This window comes from Nycticebus coucang, chromosome 1 (genome assembly GCF_027406575.1).
Source record: "Nycticebus coucang isolate mNycCou1 chromosome 1, mNycCou1.pri, whole genome shotgun sequence".
Taxonomy (NCBI): Eukaryota; Metazoa; Chordata; class Mammalia; order Primates; family Lorisidae; genus Nycticebus; species Nycticebus coucang.
In genome coordinates, this window is record NC_069780.1 from 168,706,605 (window position 1) to 168,716,403 (window position 9,799).

Sequence of the window (9,799 nt, forward strand, 5' to 3'; positions counted from 1 at the left end):
ATTTGTATTTGATGTTTTAAAATATTAACTTAAGGGCGGCGCCTGTGGCTCAGTCGGTGAGGTGCCGGCCCCATATACTGAGGGTGGCGGGTTCAAGCCTGGCCCCGGCCAAACTGCAACCAAAAAAATAGCCGGGCGTTGTGGCGGGCGCCTGTAGTCCCAGCTACTCAGGAGGCTGAGGCTAGAGAGTCACTTAAGCCCAGGAGTTGGAGGTTGCTGTGAGCTGTGTGAGGCCACGGCACTCTACCGAGGGCCATAAAGTGAGACTCTGTCTCTACAAAAAAAAAAAAAATATATATATATATATATATATTAACTTAAGACTAATGAATTAAGGGCTTCTCAGATCATATGTGAAACAGAGTTTTAAGACAGAAGAAAATAAATTGGGAGGGTTGGCGCACGATAGCCTTTTCCATTTCATGCTATAGTTGCCCTCACTAATCTCTTTCTTTGTGCTTCCCCCGGCTCCTTAACACAGTCCCTGATTTACCTACCACTGAGTGAAAATATTCAATCCTTTTTACAAATGTAGTTACTCACCCTCACCATGGGAAAAACTGGAAATGGAAAGGTAAAGAGACTAATCTGTGTGGTGTAAGTGGTGTGACCCAGCTTTTTATCACATAGGCCTGCAGGCAAATCCTGCCTGGGTTGGCTACCTTTGAACCCTAAGTGAATCACTGAGATTTTCAGGATTTTATTTCCTCATCTCTTAATTAAATATAATTTATCTACTTTCTTAATTTATACTGAGGATTAAGTAGTATATGAAAATATCTTCCACACGGCCTAGCATATAGTTAGGTTCAATAAATATTAGATCCCTACCTTTTCATTCATTCTCTTGGTCTGTTATACTCCTAGGAGCTGATGATCTATATCTATTTACACGTATATATTTTTAAAAATAAATATAATATTGCAAAATTGGGAATTTATTCCACAGGCAGTAGAGAGTTAGTAAGGACAAAGTGTATCACAAGTAAATTAGTTTATTTACGTAGAATCATTCTTCATGTTTTGGCCCCAAATTGAGTTATCCTGCTTGATCAATCTCATTCGTTGGAGTTTTTGAATAAGATTTGGCAGTTTTTGAAATGTATTCAGTCTCCCAGGCTGAAGCATTAACTCTATAGAGGCTAGTGGAAAGAATGTTCCTCATTTGGAAAGACCAATCTCCAAAAGAAGCTTAAAAAATGATTTGTATGTTGGAAGTATGGCTGGGATGGTTTTTCATTTGAGGGGAGAGTTGCCAGATTTAGTAAATTAAAATATAGGATGCCTAATTAAATTTGAGTTTCAGATAAACCATAAATGCTTTTTTAAAAGTATGCAATGTTTGGGACATACTTATACTAAAAAATAACTTGGTATTTATCTGAAATTCAAAAACAGTGTGTCCTGTTTTTCATCTGGTGATGCTCTTGAGTTGGCTATTTATGTCTGATATATTTGATATTCCAGATTTTTAAATGTATAGTCTTACTTCTCCCATAGTCCCTTTTCCCTACTTGCTGAGATCCTCCTGCAGGACTCAGATCCAGGAGAAGAAACGTGTGCTGTGTACAGTGCCACTGCCACTTCCCGCACATATTGACCTGAAAGAAGTTGACCCCAGGACAATGAGAAACAAAAGAGGAAAATGAAGGCATGGGTCCCTGTGAAGTCTATTCTTTTAGGGCTGACCTTGGCTGTTTTGTAGCCTCCCAATGCCTGGCTCGAGTGGTTTAGTGTTGAAATTCTTTTAAGTGATTGTGTTAGTTTCCTTTTCATAAACCTTATCTCTTCCTTGGAGTGTGTTTTAGTTTGCCTGGATGGGGTTGAGTATTCCCTCGGCTCCCTGAGTCCTCACGTTGGACTTGGTTTCTGTGGGATTTCTTTCTTTGCTTATTTGCTTTAGGAAGAGGGTCACTGATAAAAGAGGGCAGCCATCTGGGGGCCAGAGAACCCTTGGATACGGCTGCACACTGGGACACTGCCTCCTTCTCAGGCTGCAGGGAGTTGACTTGTAACCATGAACTTTTTAAGCCAAAAAGCACCTTACGATGACATATTACATTGGAGCATGGAGAGGCGTCCCCTCAGTCCTCTTCCAGAGTAGTTTCACCTTTTTTTCTATTATACATGTACATTGGAGGTTCCCCTAAAAGATAGTCATTGGATGAAAGGATTCTGCAGCTAGAAATAAGTTATAAAACCAGTTCTTTATTATAGCCCCAGATCATCAGAAATAAGGAATTTGAAAAGCAGAGAGGTGAAGTGACTTGGCAAAATCATACAGCAGGTGAGCAGCAGAAGTGGGAGGATAAGAGCCCAGGTCCAGCAACTTCCACCTGGTACTTTTTATTCAGGACTATGGGAGAAAGTGACATCATCGCACGAGGGATCTATCAGTCAGACTGCACGTTTCAGGCCCAGGAAAAGAGCTTGTTTGCTCTGCAGTTCACGTACCTTCTGTACCTGATCAAGGAGGGTTGGAGATTGTTTTGATTGTTGCTGGAGGTAGTGGGAGTATGTTAAGTTTTAAAACATAAATACCTGGGGGAGGCTAGACAGTTATCTAATTCCATTCTAATAGGTAAATGTAGATATGAGTTTGTTGCTTGAGAATAATGTTTCACGGGGGAAATATAGAACAATCTGGGAATCTACAATCGGAAGAGTAGATGAGTTGGCTTTAGGGTGGAGATGGACTCCGAGTGCAGGAGGACGTGACCATGGCATGTATCCTTCTCGATTTTTATTTAGCTAGTCCTTTTGGTATTTCATCACCTTTGGATGTGTGAGAGATACAGAATTCTCTTTCTTTCTCCTGCTTCTTTGTTGAAATGTGAGGCCAGATACAGCACTTTCTTCCTGTGTCACGAACTTGTATTGTTTGTAACCCTTACCTTGAGGGATTCTCCACAGTTTTTTATTAGAAGATTCCCCAAACCCTCTGGACAACAGGGAATCACTAATGCCAAGAGTCATAGCCCCAAACATCTTCTATGTTTCCCTTATATGTAGAGGAACTTGCAGTGTTACAAGGAAATAAAATAATGAGATGTTTAAGGGCCTGGGATTTGGATTCAAACAGACCTAAAATCCCAAATTTGACTTTTCCATCATGTGTCTCTTGACTTTTTACAAATTATTTTAATCTCTCTGAACTCAGCTTTTTCAAATAGGAAAGGGATCGGAGGCTAATAATAGTCCATACTTCTTAGGATTGCTATGAGGCTTAAATGCGAAATGTATAGAAAGTGCTTTGCATAGTGCCTGGCAAGTGGTGAGCACTCAATTGTCAGTTATGTTATTATTATTGATACTTTTATTATTATTTTGCTATAAACATTAATTTAGCCTTCTTACACCATAATCTGGGGGTTATTATTCCTACCTTTCTTTCAAAAAAATCTCTCTCTTAATCAAAATCATATTTGTCTTGTCTTTAATGGCTTTCTACTATGATTTATTAAGTTCTGGTTCCATTTTTCCCTCTTCACTGGAATCTCCATTCACCATTTTACATCACTGATCTGTTTCTTCTTTAACTTCCTGATTTACACATTCTTTGTGCCAAATGATCTAGAGAGCAGTTTCTAACATTTTTCACATAAAGTCTTTTTTTATTATTTCCCCCATGAATTCTATGATTAAAGCATATTTTAAAGCTATTTTTTTATTATAGATATTTCAAACTTACATAAAAGTAGTATAATGGGCTCCGAGTATCTTTTACTCAATTTCAGCAATTACGAATCTTATTTCTTCCCAATCTTCTGCTTTCCTTTTTATCTTGGCCGGAGTATTTTAAAACAAATTCCTAGATACCATGTAATTTCTTTCCTTTAAATATCTTCTCGAATTAAGCAGATATCATATAATTTCATTTGTGAATGACAAGTATGTTTGACCAATTCATAAGGATTTTTTATAGCCACAGTGCCATTATCATTTCTAACAAGATTAATGATAATTCCTTTTTACCATTTAATATCCAGTCAGTATTAATTTCTCTGATTGCCTCAAAAATAATTTTTAATACTTTGTTTGAATGAGGGTTGCATTTGGTTGCTACACCTCTTAAGTTTCAATCAATTGTATTTTCTTTTTCCTCATTTTTAAAATGTTTTCTAAAAACTCAAAATCTAGACAGAACAACAAACCAGACTTCATTTATTATAAAGAAGTCACTTGCTTAATTTAATAAAATGTATATACTTAATCATCAGCCAGAGGATAGCGAAATATGATAACTAAAATTAACACTCTGAACTGACATCAGACCAGCCTAAAGCAAAAAAAAGCTGATCTTGTAAAATGCACCATAAGGTACATGTTAAATCTACTAAGTGTAGAATATAAATGTCTTAACACAATCAGTAAAAAAATGAGGTGAAGGCTATGTTAACCAGGTTGATGAAAGTATTTCAAGTTGTATATAAAACCAGTACATTGTACCCCATAATTGCATTAATGTACAGAGCTATGATTTAATAAAAAACAAACAAACAAACTGACCTTTTAGTGAGCTTGTGCACCTTTATCTCAGGGCATATTTCCATTTTGCCTTTTATTATTTTTTATTTTTTGCAGTTTTGGCCAGGGCCGGGCTCGAATCCATCACCCTCAATATATGGGGCCGGTGCCCTACTCCTTGAGCCACAGGTGCTGCCCTCCATTTTGCCTTTTTCTAAGTAATAAAAATAGCTTGGGAAGTTTATTCCTAAAATGTACATTTGAGGCCAACTGATATTTATCAGAGAAAGACAATTCTTACTTACCTCATATTAAGTAATTCATACTGGTGATGCTGGTTGATAAGGCTCTTTTGCTCTGCAGTCATGTCCACATATCACTTCATAAAGGGATTCTAAACTAAATAATAGTTCATAAAAATACAAGGGAACTTCAGCTGCTTTAAAAGTCCTACAGGGAAGCAATAAAATCATCTTTGGGGTTTTCTTGTTAAAGTTTGTTTTGTAAACTTTCATCTTGATTTAGATTCAGTTGTATTTTTAGTTAATTGTGTTGTAAGTGAATTGGTTGTCTCAAAAGTATCATAAAAATATGTTAAAAAGCTATTGATTTGAGCCCTCTCTGTGTAAACTCAGTGTTACCAGGAGATGTCATTTTAAATGAAATCTAAGATATTTTTGCTCTTTATTTACTTATAGCCTCAATAGGAAAACAAGAATAATACATATGAAATTATGAGAAAACAGTGGTGATTAAGTGACATATTATGTCACACAATCATTATTGTGGTAAGAATCAATTAGTGTGAACTCCAGTAGTTGATCTTGTTGTTCTTGATAGAGTTTATTAAATTAAACTATAATTATAAATTATCTATAATTAATTAAATTAGAGTTTATTAAATTAAACTCTATCAAGTTTAATTGGACTAGCTATTTGGTTAAAGGTCAAATTCTCCTTGCCACATATTAGAAATTCCATCTGTAATTTTTATTTGAACATTTCCCTTCCTTTTCCAATAATGTAATCTTACCCTAACCACCCACCAGAGAAAACAATACAGGATTCTTTTGTGTGGTGATGACATTTTTTTTGTTGTTGTTTTGTTTGTTTGTTTGTTTTTTGCCGGGGCTGGGTTTGAACCTGCCACCTCTGGTATATGGGACCGGCGCCCTACTCCTTGAGCCACAGGCGCTGCCCGGTGATGACATTTTGAGAACAAAAGAATATGACACATGTGATTAAACAGAGTATCTGGATGTCAGCATGATGCTCTAATGTGGTCCTCTGGACAGGATTTGCACGTTTCTATCTTGAGAGTCACTGTACCAGTCCAAGAATGAAGAAATCCTTGGACTTTAAAACCAGTCCCCTTGGCAGAATTCTGTTTGGGGAGAAAACAAAGAACCTGAAAATGAGGTGTGTACGTGTGTGTGTGTGTTTATTGGCAATAATGCAGAATTTCATGGATAGGGCAACAGTTCTCAAGAGCACTTTGTTAATAACGTTGAGTAAGGGAGGAATTCTTTGTCTTTTAGCTTTTAAGTTATACAAGGGGGGGCAGAGTGCCAAAACCTAGTATACGGTGTCTGGTGCCTATTGAGTCAGCTTCTGTGTCGTGAAATTTAAGGTCTTTTATTCATCAGGCTTGACCAGTCTGTCGGAACAAACCACACCAACCTGAATAGTTTAGAACAATAAGGGAATGTTTCTTGTTCCCACTACGTGTCCACCATCGATAAGCAGAGGACTTTGTCTTACTTTACTGTTGTCCTTACTCTGGGACCGAGGTTAACAAAGCAACCACTATCTGGAACATTGTTAGGTAAAGCAGTGGAAGGGAAAACAAAACAAAACAAAACAAAACACTTCTCTAGGGTCTAGCATCTGCATCCTTCCTTGGCTCGGAAGTAACACAAGTCAATCTTGATAGTTTAGGATTTAATCCAGTTTCACAAGCTAAAATTCTGCTGAGGTGAACACAAAGTCTTACCTTTAGCTCCTGTAAGTCACTCACCTGGATGAGTGTGTGTGCAGAAAAGACTGAAGGTTCAATACAAATGGGTCAGCAGAGTTATATGATGGCAGAAAAGGAAGTTAATTGAATTCAAGTTGTACTGACAATATCCATAACGCAAGAGGTAATAGTTTCTAATGGTCCAACTATACTCTCTCCACTGGTTAGACCGTTCCAGAAGTTTCTGCTCAGGTTTGGTATTATACTTGAAGAGAGTTATTCTTAAAGAGAAATGAGCCCAGCTGAAAGTGAGCAGGAGTGCCAGGGGGCAGCAATGCTCTAATATCAGTAATGGTTGAAGATGCAGGCTATTTTACCTAATTGAGACAAGACAAAGAGGTGATGTCCTGGCTGCCTCTGTTAACATGGAGAGACCCATGTACACAAAGGGTAGAAGGAACCCGTGCATGGGAATTAAAGGGACGAGGATTTCAGCTCGCTGTAGAGGACTCAGTGGTAATTATACATAGTAACTATCCAACAACAGCAGGACCAGGGAGTGAGATCCCTCGTCTCTGTGAGATGTTCTAACTGAACGTGCTTTGTTAGAGAATATGGTTCCATTGTTGTCTCTGATTGATTTTTATTTTTATGTAGTTAGCCACATCTCTGTTTTGTGCAGTTAGGACACTATGTGAATCTTATTTGAGATTTTTGAGACTGATCATTGGTCTTAAAAAATGTGTTTGATAAATAAAATAATGTTTTAAACTCTCTTTCAGGGATTATTAAATCACAGATGTTGGAGGCAGACTGACCTGTGTTCCTATCCTAGCTCCTCCCTCACAAGCTTTATGAATTTGGTAATTTACTTACTTAACTCTGAGCCTAAATATGAGCCTCTTTAAAGTGGGGGTAATGGTATTGCTGAGCGGATTAAACTAAATCAGGTAATGCATGTAAAGAGCTTTTGGCGATGTCTGGTTGCACCCAGAATATGAGGCTGTCAGTGGTCTTTACGGTTTCTTTGGCCTTTGTCTTGCTCAAGATAATATGGTGCTTGGCAAGGCTCTTAGATTCTTAGTCCCAGCTTCTTTTCACCCTCCCTCTTGATTCAAGTTTCAGGGTTAAGAATATTATTGATTTTAATGACTTCTATTTACTTTCCTCACTTTCACATATTCTATTTTAAATTTTAATTTATATTTCATTCTTTTTTTATTTTCAAGACAAGAGTCTCACTCTGCTGCCCTGGGTAGAGTGCCGTGGCATCACAGTTCATAGCAACCTCAAACTCCTGGGGTCAAGCGATCCTCCTGCCTCAGCCTCCACCGACTACAGGTGCCTGCCACGATGTCCATCTAGTTTTTACCCTCACATATTCTAGATTCCGATTTTTTATAACCTCTGCAGATGCAGTCACTGATTTTCCAACTGGAAAGCCCATCAGACTGCAGCATCCACCTGTCTGATCTTTGAACCAGTCTCCAGTCGCTCCATGTGCACTTCAGGTTGGGGGTCTGTAGGCCAACTCACGTGTATGTGCCCTTCCTTTAGTTTTCCCCAATGTTTTTGAAGGCCTTTTAGATTTTTTTTTGATGATTATCTAGAGTGTGAGGCTCAAATAATCTTATTAACTTAACATTTCCATTAAGCCACAGAAAATTTAAAGAAATCTCGCCAGACCGCTTTTGGAAAAAATAAGCTTTAGAAACAATAGCATTTGTAAGCATTGGAATTTGTATTTTCTTATTGGCCTATTTTTTTTCCTTTGGCACTGACCAAAAGAATTGGTACCTTGAAGTCTATGAGAAGCAGTCGGCTTTTAAAATCCCATGTTAGCGTCAAATGTGAATAATCATATTGCAGGCATGCCACGCTCTGCAACACTCTGCTGCAGAATAACTGTGAAGGCATTATTTCTACACATGCAGGCAGGCATGTGTCCAACTTGTTCTCACCTATTCTGGTCAGATGCCAACCCATTTTTATTTCTTACTGGGACTAAGCTGCTGGCTTTATTTCTAAGACTTACAAGGAATTAATTCTTGGCCTTTCCACAAGGACCAGTAAAACCGATCTATACTGTGATATGGAGAAGTATTAGGCCTTTGGAATTTATACATCAGAGCAATCAAATCTGGAACTAGTCTTGGAGCCCTTTTCCTGGAGGCCTATTACTGAACATTCAGTTCACGGTTATAGCTTCTCCCTAAGTGCCAGTATGTAAGTCAGTTAAAACACTGTTCACGCAGCCATTGTGTGAGGAGAGTTATGCTGGCAAACACTTTGGTGTTACAGACATTTATTTCCAAAGTAAGCAACACATTTCCATCCATGCTTGTTTTTTTTCCTTCAGAACAGTCCTCAAAGGGCTTACTGCACATGGCCTCTCCCCTTACTCACACGTTCACCATCACTCCCTTGACTAATTGGTGTTAAAGTGATGATGGGGACATGTTTTCAGTTTTATGGGGGGAGGGTGTGGGGAAAATATTCACTTTTTTTTTTTTTGCAGATGGATTTATTGAGGCTAATGTTAACTTTTCTTAGCAAACTTGAGGTTCCTGTGCTAATATTCTTAACTGGATTGCCCTGATTTTTAGACTGAAAAAAAATTCAGGTATTTGAATGTCTTGGTGTATATGGGCACTCTGGTATGTAACAATAAGTTACTAGAGAAAAGTTAGGTAATTTAATACTGATAACTTTCATATGCAAGTTAGGCCTCTGCTTATTCGCTTATAAAGTGGGGCTGAAAACAGTACCATCTCACAAAGTTGTGAAGTTCCGACTTTAGGTTGCACACCAAGCATTTAACCCAGGGCCATTGTGAGTGTCTATTTGATTCTTGTGAGGCCATGAGATGGGAGGTATGTTGCTAACCGTGCGTTATGAGTGAGAAAGCTAAAGCTCCCAGGTAGTTGACGGGGACTTGCTCATGGCCATATGCCTAATGCATGGTAGAGAGTGGAATTTCAGTCTGAGATTCCTCACTTCTAGTCCAGTGATCTCTCACCCTAGGAAGGCTCAGGGGATATATTACTCAAGTGGATTGCTGCACATAATCTTCATCCCATTTGTTCAAGTACTTTCTCTTTGACTCTCAGTATTAACAGGGCTTTAGTAGGACCTTTCTCTAGGGGTGGGATATTGCCCCAAAGAAGAATCTTCTACTTTTCTGCCCTAGAGCTATAGTACAGTTTTTAGCATTCTAGGCAAAAGCCCTTGGAGGAGGAGCTTTCACTCACACGCTGTTTTCAGCTGTGCCTGATGTCTATGAGTGCACGGTTTTTTAGTTTCAGTCTATTTATAAAAATGAACATCCAGACTCCTGCTGGGCTGGGGAGAGACCGTGTCCTGGCTTTTTCTGGT